Here is an 11,641-nt window from a genome sequence, read left to right on the forward strand (position 1 = left end):
AACGCTTGATGGCTGATTTTTCCACAGATTTGACAAGGGGGCCTATTGCTAGAAGGAAAAGGAGAAGAAAGATGGAGAGGTTTACCATGTTTTGGAGTTGCAGGCAGATTGCCTTGTCTAAGTGGAGTGGACTGTGGGGGTGCCGAACGGTTTGCTGGAGCAGAAGAGAAAGGCTGGGATGGTCGAGATTGCCTGCCATATTGTGGAGGGCGATATTTCTTATGAAATGGTTGAGGTCTCTGCTTGTTGATTTGGAAAGCAAACTAGCCTCCATCAGGTTGAAGAGGTTTTTGGTGTGATTCGAAGAGTTGTTCATAGTTGAGCAGCTCGGTTTGAAAGTCTTCAAAGGTGGTTGCTGTATCACGGTTTCCATAGCTGAAGGTGGTGACAAAGGTGTGGTAGGAAGGGTTGAGACCTTCAATCACATAGGAGATCAAGTCTTCATCTTCAACTCCTTACCCAATGGCAGCAAGTTGATCCACAAGGTTCTTGGCTGTGAGGAGATAATCTGTGCAGCTTTTGGAACCTTTGTTGATTGTATGAAGTTGGCGCTTGAGATTGGTGATCCGGGTTCAAGAAGTGGGAGTAAACTTCTTGGCAAGGTGTGGCCAAACTTGTTGTACTGTAGTGAGTCCGTAGACCATGGACAACACCTTCTCAAAGAGAGTGGCATTAAGCTAGGCCAGTACAAACTGGTCCTTTTTCTGCCATACCAGAAAATCTGGATTAATGGTAGAGGTAGGTTTGCCCTTTGCATCAACAGCAAACTTGGAGGGACAAACATCTGAGCTATCAATGATGCCCAATAAATCATGTGTGCATAATGCAGGAACAAATTGAGTGGTCCAACTCATGTAATTGGGACCCTCAAGTTTAGTTGTCACCAAGGATGTGATGTTGGGAACAACAAAGGAGGCGGCAGGAGCTACTGCGAAAGCCATTGGCAACAATGAAAGGATTGGTAGGAAGGAAAAGATGGCATCGATAATGGGGTTAGCTGATGTGATACCAAGTTTGAAATATGTAGAGTATGTATTGCTAGATTGAATTAAGGGTTAAATACTCTATTGGTACCTGAGTTTTACGTTTTTTTTTTTAATTTAGTACCTGAGTTTTCATTTGTTTCATAGGTGGTGCGTGAGTTAGGGGTAAAAACTCGTTTGGTACCTCTGTTACATTTTTTGTCCAAATATTAACGGTTCTCCACATGTCAACCGCTAAGGTTGACACGTGGCACTATATAAAATATAAAAATCTTTAAAAATTAATTAAAATTAAAAAAAATTAAAAAAGAAATTGAAAAAAAAAGAGGGTTGGCTGAACCACCCCCTTAGCCGGTATGGGGTGGCCGAACCACTCCCGTGGCCCATGGGGGTGGTTCGGCCACCCCCATGGGCCAAAACCCATAAAAAAAAATAAAAAAAAATTGAGGGTTTGCCCATGGTGGTGGTTCAGCCACCCCCAAGGGCCAAAACCCATCAATTTTTTTTTTTTTGCCATGGGGTGATCGAACCACCCCCCATGGGGTGGTTTCAGCCACCCCATACCGGCCAAAGGGGTGGCTCAACCACCCCTCTTTTTTTTTTTTTTTTTTTTTATTTTTTTTTTTTTATGTAGTGCCACATGGCAGGTCGTTAATATTTAGACGGAAAATATAACAGAGGTACGAAACGGGTTTTTATCCCTAGCTCAAGTATCATTTATGAAATAAATGAAAACTCAGGTACTAAATTTAAAAAAACCTAAAACTCAGGTACCAATAGAGTATTTAACCCTTGAATTAATTACAATGAGATGAATATCTCAGTATATATACAGGTTTGTAAATAGAACAGAAAAGGAAAGTGAATTATGATTACAATGAGAGAAATCATCCTTTGAATCAATCTGTCGTGTTGTCCGTATATAATTGCCTAGGGAGGAAGCCCAGCCTGCCTTTTCTTATTAACTTGATATGTGTTGGAGAAATAATCAGCTCCAAAGACACGTGGGCCTAAGGTAGTATCGGGGGCTGAACCCACTGGGTTGACCCGGCCAGATTAGACTTAAGTACAAGACCATCCATTATCTCCAAAAAGCCGCATATCCCAAATATATCAAGATAGACTTCTATCCCATCAAATATGGGATAAGGTACCTAATAGAATGACATTAGTTAAAGAGAGTGTCATATCCAGTTTTGACTCTACTACCCAATTTGAATTCTATGAAGATAAGATTAAAGACTATGTGATATAGGACTCGGACTCCTAATTAGATTATGCTCCAAGCACTCCAGTAATTTCATAACTGTGAACTGTGAGTCTGTGAATAAGACTACTACGTTAGGTATTTTTCACAGACAGATTCTCTAAGCTTTGAGATTATTGATACTCTCCAAAAAATAAATAGTTTGAACTGACTTAGGCATCGGAGTGGGGGCATAGTCGGCACCCCTACGAGCCGACGAGCCATTTATTATTTTGCAGATTACGAGGAGAGTTAATTACAAGGAAGGCAACGAATCACAAGACAACACATCACCGTACCGGAAACTGTACCAACAGTTTGGCGCCGTCTGTGAGAACGAAGAATCGTTCTTACGAAAAAATAAATCCGCAACGGTGACTGCGCTATCAAATCAAGTTTGAAATCCTAGATCGGAATCTGGCAGATGTGTTACACGGGTGTACAGTCTCAAATTCGTGTTCGCACAAACTCAGCGATTTGTTCGGTGATGATGGGTCAATTTATTTCTGAAAAACAAATCAAAAAGAAAGAAAAGACCAAGAGATTAAAGCGGATGTTTCCTCCAAGTCAGATCTCCCACTTCCAGAAAATCCAAACAAGACAAAGAAAAAGATGGGTCAAAAAGAAAGGAGATTTTGGGGTCTAGCAGGCCTGGTTCGGAAAGCCCAAACGGATCGGTCCAAAAAGTAAAACAAACCGACAGGTATGTCCAACCCGGTCCGGTTCTGATTTCTTCCCCGAAGAACGGAAGAACCCTCCGCTAGTCGGCTCCAGCAGTCCACCCGATCTGGATTCAACGTGATGCACTGCGGATAAGAGGGCTTTGTAGAGGTCTTCACAGTGCGCATTGGGCAGTTTGATCCTCACTAAAAGATGCAGACCCACCATCGTCTCGTGACCCGCCAAAGATCTGGAACCCGTGGCGGCTCTAGATCACAGTCCAGGCGCCCCTTATCTACCGAGTCGTGGTTCTGGACTTCCAAGGCAGCGGCAACGAAGAGATTCCACCCAGAATCCACCGAGTGGAGTCAATAGACCTTAGGCTTGAGCCAGACGTCGGATGGTGGACATCTTCGAACTACGCAAAGATGAAAAGGATGAAGAAGAGCAACCAGAGGTAGCAAGGTTTTCATCCTCTAAGGAGCTGACCGAATTAGGGGCTTGAAATTGGGTGGCTACGGTGGTTGGGCCACCGACGTCGTGAGTGGGTAACGGCTGGAGCTGTGTTTTACGGCCATGTGTGTTAGATTTTGGATGTTTTGATTTGCTGTTCTTGGCCGAATGAGAGTGGGTTTTGGAGTTTGAGTTCTTTCCTCTGTTTTGAAGATTGAAGGGTTGATCGGGTATTCTCTTTCAGTTGTAGTTGACAAATTGATTGAAGTTTTTGTGTTTGAATTTGGAGGTTTTGTGGCTAAATTGAGGTGTTCTGGGTTTTCAAGCGAACTGGGTTTCGAGAGGAGTTTTGATTTGGTGATGTTTGGAGTTGATGACTGAATGGATGAAAGAGGTACTGTGCTAGTCGATTAGGTGATAGATTTTAGTTGGAGGATTTCTCTGCTGGTGGGTATTCTGTAATTGGCCAAATAGTGAGTTTTGATTTGGGTTCATTCTCCATTTCAATTCCTTGGCCTGGGTTGTAGTTTGTTTGAAAGATTTGAAGTTGTATATCTCAGAACTGATGCAGAGATTGTTGGGGGATACATTTCTTTCTTGATTCTGAGGCATGCGTTCTGGTTTTCAAATAGACTTGAACGACTGTCTTTAACAATCTCTCGAAGCCGAGGACAATTCGAATGTGATTGAAATAGAGGCCACGTCCGAGACTTCACGCTCAAAGCTTTGAACGACGTGTGCCCATACCCAAAAGTTTTCATTTTGAACACCCAACCATGGAGATAATCAGGCTTTGATTGTGACCCGCTAGAGTTTGAAGCAAGATCCAAAACCACCAGCGCCCGAGATGGAACCAGAACTATACGGCACCAGAAAAAAAAAGAAAAAAAAAGAAAGAGAAGATCCAGAGATGCATCCGGACACTCTAAGAAGTTCCAGAAGCTTCCTCCTCGAAGCCCTCTCGTTTGCAGAGCACCACGTCGAGTTCGGGTCTGGTAGGTGTGACGTCGAGGAGCGTGGTGTCGTCTACAGTATCTAGGTCGTTGCATGGGCTTCCGGTGACTAGTCCACCTCGGAAGAAGACGATGGAGACACAGTGCTGTGGACACAAGGCGCTGTGCAAGGAATGGTTTTGGCCAAAATCTTGAGCCAGAACTTTAGCGACTTGCTGTTCAACCACATGCCGAGGCCCGACTTGGTCAAATTCTCCCTTGTCTACCAAGCCGTGGCTCAGAACCTTCGTGGCACCAAAGACAGTCAGAATTCGAAGGATGCCCGGATTGTTTGCATGGTCTTGGCAGTTGGGATGGTCTACTTGACCACCGAAGCCCAAAACAAGGTCCTCAAAATTTTGGCTTTTTTTTTTTTCTAAAAAAAAAAAAAAAAAAAAGAAAGAAAAAAAAGAAAAGGAAGGCCCAAAAAGAAGAAGAGCACAATGTTTTGGTCCAGGAGATAAAATGAAGAAAGTAAACTCCGAGGTGTTTAATCCCGAGGTGGCCACTCTCCGAAAAGTTAGACCCGAGGCATAATAACCCTCCAACAAAAGTTAGATCCGAGGGTGTTCTACCGAGGAGAAAGGATAGATCCTAGGGTGTTCTACCCAAGTGAAAAGATAGATCCGAGGGTGTTCTACCATGGTGAAAGGATAGATCCGAGGGTGTTCTACCCAAGTGAAAAGATAGATCCGAGGGTGTTCTACCAAGGTGAAAAGATAGACCCGAGGGTGTCATACCGAGAAGAAAGTATAATCCGAGAAGATAGATCCGAGGGTGTTCTACCAAGGTGAAAAGATAGACCCGAGGGTGTCATAAAAAAGAACAGAAAGGCCCAAAAAGAAGAAGAGCACAATGTTTTGGTCCAGGAGATAAAAGGAAGAAAGTAAACTCCGAGGTGTTTAATCCCGAGGTGGCCACTCTCCAAAAAGTTAGACCCGAGGCATAATAACCCTCCAACAAAAGTTAGATCCGAGGGTGTTCTACCGAGGAGAAAGGATAGATCCGAGGGTGTTCTACCCAAGTGAAAAGATAGATCCGAGGGTGTTCTACCAAGGTGAAAAGATAGATCCGAGGGTGTCATACCGAGAAGAAAGTATAATCCGAGAAGTTTGATCCGAGGGCGTTCTACCAAGGAGAAAAGATAGACTCGAGGGTGTTCTACCGAGGAGAAAAGTATGTACCGAGATGACACATACCGAGAGTATTATTCCGAGGGTACCATCCCGAGGACCCTATGCCCGAGCTTCTGGTTCCAAATGGCACACTCCGAGGACCCCTCTAGATTTGCCATCCTCCGAAGGGCACAGTCACGTGTCGAGGGACCAATCCGAACCGAGGGTCCAGTTTGAAGAACTCTCCCAAAGAACCCCATATCAAGGGGCGTGCAAGATAAGGAACTCCAAGTAAGACGATTCATCTTCATCGAATTCACCAGATAAGTTCATACTCTTCTTTTACAAACATGATTCATGTTAAAGGAAGGATAAATGTTGGTTTTTATTTTATCAACCAGAAAAAAATATATATATGCATGCACTTGTACGCTTTGCCGAAAAATATATATATATTTTGATAAAATAGACTCATGTGTTGAGGCCGCCGTGAGTGAAAGGATCACAAAATCATCCCGACGGATGAAAAGAATATATGGTGCTACTGTGCATTCTGCTATTTTGTTTTAGTATATGCAGTGCTTTGTTAACCCTTTTCGCAGAAAAGATATGGGGAGACAACCCCTACAACAAATTATACAAGGAAAGTCTCTCGGTTAGTCCAACACCGAGAGCCAGGGAGACAACCCTGCAGAGAAAACAAGGAAAGTCTCTCAGTTAGTCCAACACCGAGAGCAAGGAAGAACAGAGAGTCCCCAGGTATTGATTGATCTCTGCTAAGAATGACCGATTCCTTTCCTCGAACGACCCGAAAGGGTTATGGGAAGGATATCAAGGCAAGAAGCTTCTCAGTTAGTCCAACACCGAGAGCAAGGAAGAACAGACAGCCCCCAGGTATCGATTGATCTCTACTAAGAATAAAGCAGCAGTCCGAGACAGAATGAAAGCACTTCTTCATCAAACTTCTCCAAAGATGATCAAGCTACATCAACGTTCACCCGACTCCTCCCCTCGAACGACTTGAAAAAGTTATGGTGGGGATGCTCAGGGAAGAATCCGCCTGAATCCTTTCCTCGAACAACCCGAAAGGGTCATGGCAAGGATTCAATGGGAAGAAACTCCTCGGTTGGGGGTTTCTGAAGGGATGAGGACTAGAATCCGCCCGATTCCTTTCCTCGAACAACCCGAAAGGGTCAGGGAAAGGATACAAAGGGTTGAAACCTTCCGGTTGGGGGTTTCCGAAGGATAAGACTAAGGATATCCAGAAAAGAATCCGCCCGAATCCTTTCCTCGGACAACCCGAAAGGGTCATGGAAAGGATACAAAGGGTTGAAACCTCCCGGTTGGGGGTTTCGGAAGGATAAGGTTAAGGATATCCTGATTAGAATCCGCCCGATTCCTTTCCTCGAACAACCCGAAAGGGTCATGGAAAGGATACAAAGGGTTGAAACCTCCCGGTTAGGGGTTTCCGAAGGATAAGGTTAAGAATTGGCCCAAGTCCTTTCCTCGGACGACCCGAAAGGGTTATGGAAAGGATACCAAGGCGAGATTGGAGATTTAGAAGGGTAAAGCTTCAGGAAGGTAAAGTTTTAGGAAGGTAAAGCTTCATAAAGGTAAAGCTTCAGGATGACAAAGCTTCAGGATGACAAAGCTTCAGGAAGATAAAGCTGCTGCAAAGGAAGGTAAAGCTCAGCGACCTGACTACCCACCTCGAACAACTTAGCCTGCGGTTGCAGACTAAAGTTATGGGGGGTAGCTCAGAAGGTAAAGCTTCAATATGACAGAGCTTCAAGAAAGATTCAGAATGATAAAGCTTCAGAAAGATAAAGCTTCAGAAAGATAAAGCTTCAGGAAGGTAAAGCTTCAGAAAGATAAAGCTTCAGAAAGGTAAAGCTTCAGAATGATAAAGCTTCAGGAAAGATCCAGGAAGATAAAGATTCAGGAAGACAGATCTCTACGAAGATAAAGGTTCAGGATGACAAAGCTTCAGAAAGGAAGGTAAAGCTCAGCGACTTGACTACCCACCTCGAACGACTTAGCCTGCGGTCGCAGACTGAAGTTATGGGGGGTAGTTCAATAAGGTAAACAAACAGGAAGGTAAAGGTTTAGGAAGACAAATCTTCAGGAAGGTAAAGGTTCAGGGAGATAAAGATTCAGGAAGGCAAAGATTTAGGAAGATAAAGCTTCAGAAAGGAAGGTAAAGCTCAGCGACTTGACTACCCACCTCGAACGACTTAGCTTGCGGTCGTAGACTGAAGTTATGGGGGGTAATTCAATAAGGTAAACAAACATGAAGGTAAAGGTTTAGGAAGACAGATCTTCAAGAAGGTAAAGGTTCAGGGAGATAAAGATTCAGGAAGGCAAAGATTTAGGAAGATAAAGCTTCAGAAAGGAAGGTAAAGCTCAGCGACTTGACTACCCACCTTGAACGACTTAGCCTGCGGTCGCAGACTGAAGTTATGGGGGTAGCTTAATAAGGTAAACAAACAGGAAGGTAAAGGTTTAGGAAGATAGATCTTCAGGAAGGTAAAGGTTCAGGGAGATAAAGATTCAAGAAGGCAAAGATTTAGGAAGATAAAGCTTCAAAAAGGTAAAGCTTCAGAATGATAAAGCTTCAGGATGATAAGATTCAGGAAGGCAAAGATTCAGGAAGAAAAAACTTCAGTATGACAGAGCTTCAGGAAAGATTCAGAATGATAAAGCTTCAGGAAAGATCCAGGAAGATAAAGATTTAGGAAGATAAAGCTTCAGAAAAATAAAGCTTCAGAAAGGTAAAGCTTCAGAAAGGTAAACAGGAAGGTAAAGATTCAGGATGATAAAGCTTCAGGGAGATAAAGCTTCAGGATGATAAAGCTTCAGGATGACTTCAAGAAGGTAAAGCTTCAGGAAAGTAAAGCTTCAGGAAGGTATGAGGATAAAACCTCTTTAAAAAATCATCAAGTAAGACTCAACACTTTGATGCAAATAGTTTTTTCTATTCTCCTCTGTAAAATTTTTCAACAAACCGATTGTTTGTTCAAAATTTTTTGGGGTAGCTTAAATTTCAAAAAATTAGACCAGTTCTTCCCTGGGAAAAAACTGACACAAACCGATTGTTTGTTCAAGTTTTGGGGGTTAACTCTAGTATAAAAAGTAAGATTTATAAGAAACCGAGATATGTCTCGGAAGAAGTTTTTGAGTGAGAAACTTTAAACTTTTTTCCAGGTAAATCAATTCAGTTTGAAAAATTATGATGTTCTACGGCTAATAAGATAAGGAAAGTGAAAGTCAAAATGTCCAAGGCTTCCATTCATTAACATTGAAATTTTGTTCATTACAATTTTTTTTTTTTTTTTTTTTTTTGCAAGAAAAAGAAAAGATACATTTGAAAAGGAAAGTTCAAGTATTTACAGGTTGAAGCTTCGAGACTCACTCCGAACTCTGAGATCTCTTTTACACCATCGTCCAGGATACCAAGAGGACTTGACTATCCGCCTCAAACGACTTAGCCCGCGGTCGCGGACTAAAGTTATGGGGGGTAGCTCAACAAAGTTAAAGCTTATGCAAAGGGAAAATCACCGAAGCTACACCAAGCTCTCAGATTAAGATCTCTCAGGAGCAGCTCGGACAAAGATACGGGGAGACAACCCCTATAACAAACCTTACGGGGAGACAACCCCTATAACAAACCATACGGGGATATCACCTCTACAAAAAATAACCAAGTAAGTTCATCGCTTCTAAAAGATTTTTTCCTATCCTCCTCGGTCATAACTCACACAAATCGATTGTTTGTTCAAGTTAAGGAGGATAACTCAAAGTAAGATTTTTTCCTCCTAGTCTCGGAGGCCAAAAAAAGATTTTTCCCTCCTAGTCCCGGAGGTCGAAACAAAAAGATTTTTCCCTCCTAGTCCCAGAGGTCGAAACAAAAAGATTTTTGAAACAAAAGATTTTTCTTACCCTCCTCGGAGTTAACTTACGCAAACTGATTGTTTGTTCAAGTTATTAGAGGATAAGTGAGAATTGATTTGTTATGGAAAGTTTTTTCATAACAAAGAATTCAAACATTACACAGTTCAAAAACAAAGATATTCACAGGTGAGACCAAGCTAGATGGTGTTTAGATTAGAAGATTCGATACGCCAAGCACAAAACCTCGGGCCACTAAAAGCCCCTAGTCGTTGTAAGTCTCGGACAACCAAAGCCTCAGCGCTAGTCTGAGCCTCTAAAGCCGCCAAGAGAGATATTTGTGGAAGCGGTCTACGAAGCACTACCGATGAAGAAGCTTCGGGTATGTTAAGCCTTTTTCTTCAACGGTTTACCTTTTTTTGTCAGACAGAACCTTGAGCTCAGGAAAGTTGTACGAACAATGTTCTCTCAGAGTGGCATTTCACCACAATCTTGGTGAAATTAACTACATAAGTCCAATCCATCTCCTACCGAGAGTAGAAGATCATCTTCACAACTTTGGCCCGACCGACAATATTATGTAGAGGCACTTATGTAGAAGATATTTATGGGAGTTTCTATTAGTACTCCGACAGATCACAAGTGTCCAAGAATTGAATTGGCATCCATCAGGTCGGCCGCCACTCCAATCCAAAGATTCAAGGCATTATTCGTCATAATTACTTTGAAAGAGGCGGCAATTGTTAGATACAGGTTATGGAAGATCCAGATTCAGAAATTGAGGTACTTAATTCTCTTACATTCTAAATTCAAATAAGAGAATTAGGGGGGGTAACTGTTGGAGAAATAATCAGCTCCAAAGACACGTGGGCCTAAGGTAGTATCGGGGGCTGAACCCATTGGGTTGACCTGGCCAAATTAGACTTAAGTACAAGACCATCCATTATCTCCAAAAAGCCACATATCCCAAATATATCAAGATAGACTTCTATCCCATCAAATATGGGATAAGGTACCTAATAGAATGACATTAGCTAAAGAGAGTGTCATATCCAGTTTGGACTCTACTACCCAATTTGAATTCTATGAAGATAAGATTAAAGACTATGTGATCTAGGACTCGGACTCCTAATTAGATTATGCTCCAAGCACTCCAGTAGTTTCATAACTGTGAACTGTGAGTCTATGAATAAGACTACTACGTCAGGTATTTTTCACAAGCAAATTCTCTAAGCTTTGAGATTATTGATACTCTCCAGAAAATAAATAGTTTGAACTGACTTAGGCATCGGAGTGGGGGTTTGGTCGGCACTCCCACGAGCCGACGAACCGTTTATTCTTTTGCAGATTACGAGGAGAATTAATTACAAGGAAGGCAACGAATCACAAGACAATACGTCACCGTACCGAAAACTGTACCAACAATATGCATGGACTTTCCTTGTCGTCCTTATTTCTTTCCTTGTATGCAGCGTGATCTGCTGCGCTCCTCCTTATCTGCAACATGATGTACTGCAGAATTCTCTCGACATATAGCTGGAATTGAGGATGAGGAGATCATATCCTTAACAGATGGAGAGTTTGCCGAAATGGGCACTAAATACTCTTCGAGTCTTTGTGCAGTGACAACAGTTCCCGAAGGCTGGTACAGGCAAGCTGTGCTCAGAGTTTGGCATGACAGATGGGGTGAGACGGTGAGTTTCTTCCTCCCTTGGCTTATCCTCTTTTCTTCTCTGGTGACCGTTTGGTGCTTTCATTGAATTTTCAATTAAAGTGAGATGCTTCTGAGTACTTTTTTCACAATTTCACATCAAAATTGTGTTAGCATAATATATAAAATAAAATGCTATAAAATAATAAGCAGTGGAATTATAAATACCTCTAGTCATATTTTGTTCAAGCTTGATGAAGAACGAAGAACGAAGAACGAAGAAATTTTCTGCAACACAAAGTATTCTGAAAAGACAAAAATTTAGAGAGTTCTTCTGGCCTGTGCCTATAATTGTGCCAATAAATGGATACACAGGGCTCTTTATATAGGTAGGCTAGAGACCCTCGTTATTAATTAGATGACTGATTATTCTCCTCCCATCAAGAAGAATAAATCAGAAAATTAATATAAAAAACCGTTTTAAACCGTTATGATTTCATATAACTTAATGTGGAATAAATCATATTTAATCTTTATATTAAATAATTACCGTTATGATAATTATTTAAATTCTAACCGTTACAATAAATTAAATAATTATCATTATGATAATTATTTAAATTACAACCGTTACAACGAATTAAATGTGTCTG

This window comes from Alnus glutinosa, chromosome 13 (genome assembly GCF_958979055.1).
Source record: "Alnus glutinosa chromosome 13, dhAlnGlut1.1, whole genome shotgun sequence".
In the NCBI taxonomy this organism is placed as follows: Eukaryota; Viridiplantae; Streptophyta; class Magnoliopsida; order Fagales; family Betulaceae; genus Alnus; species Alnus glutinosa.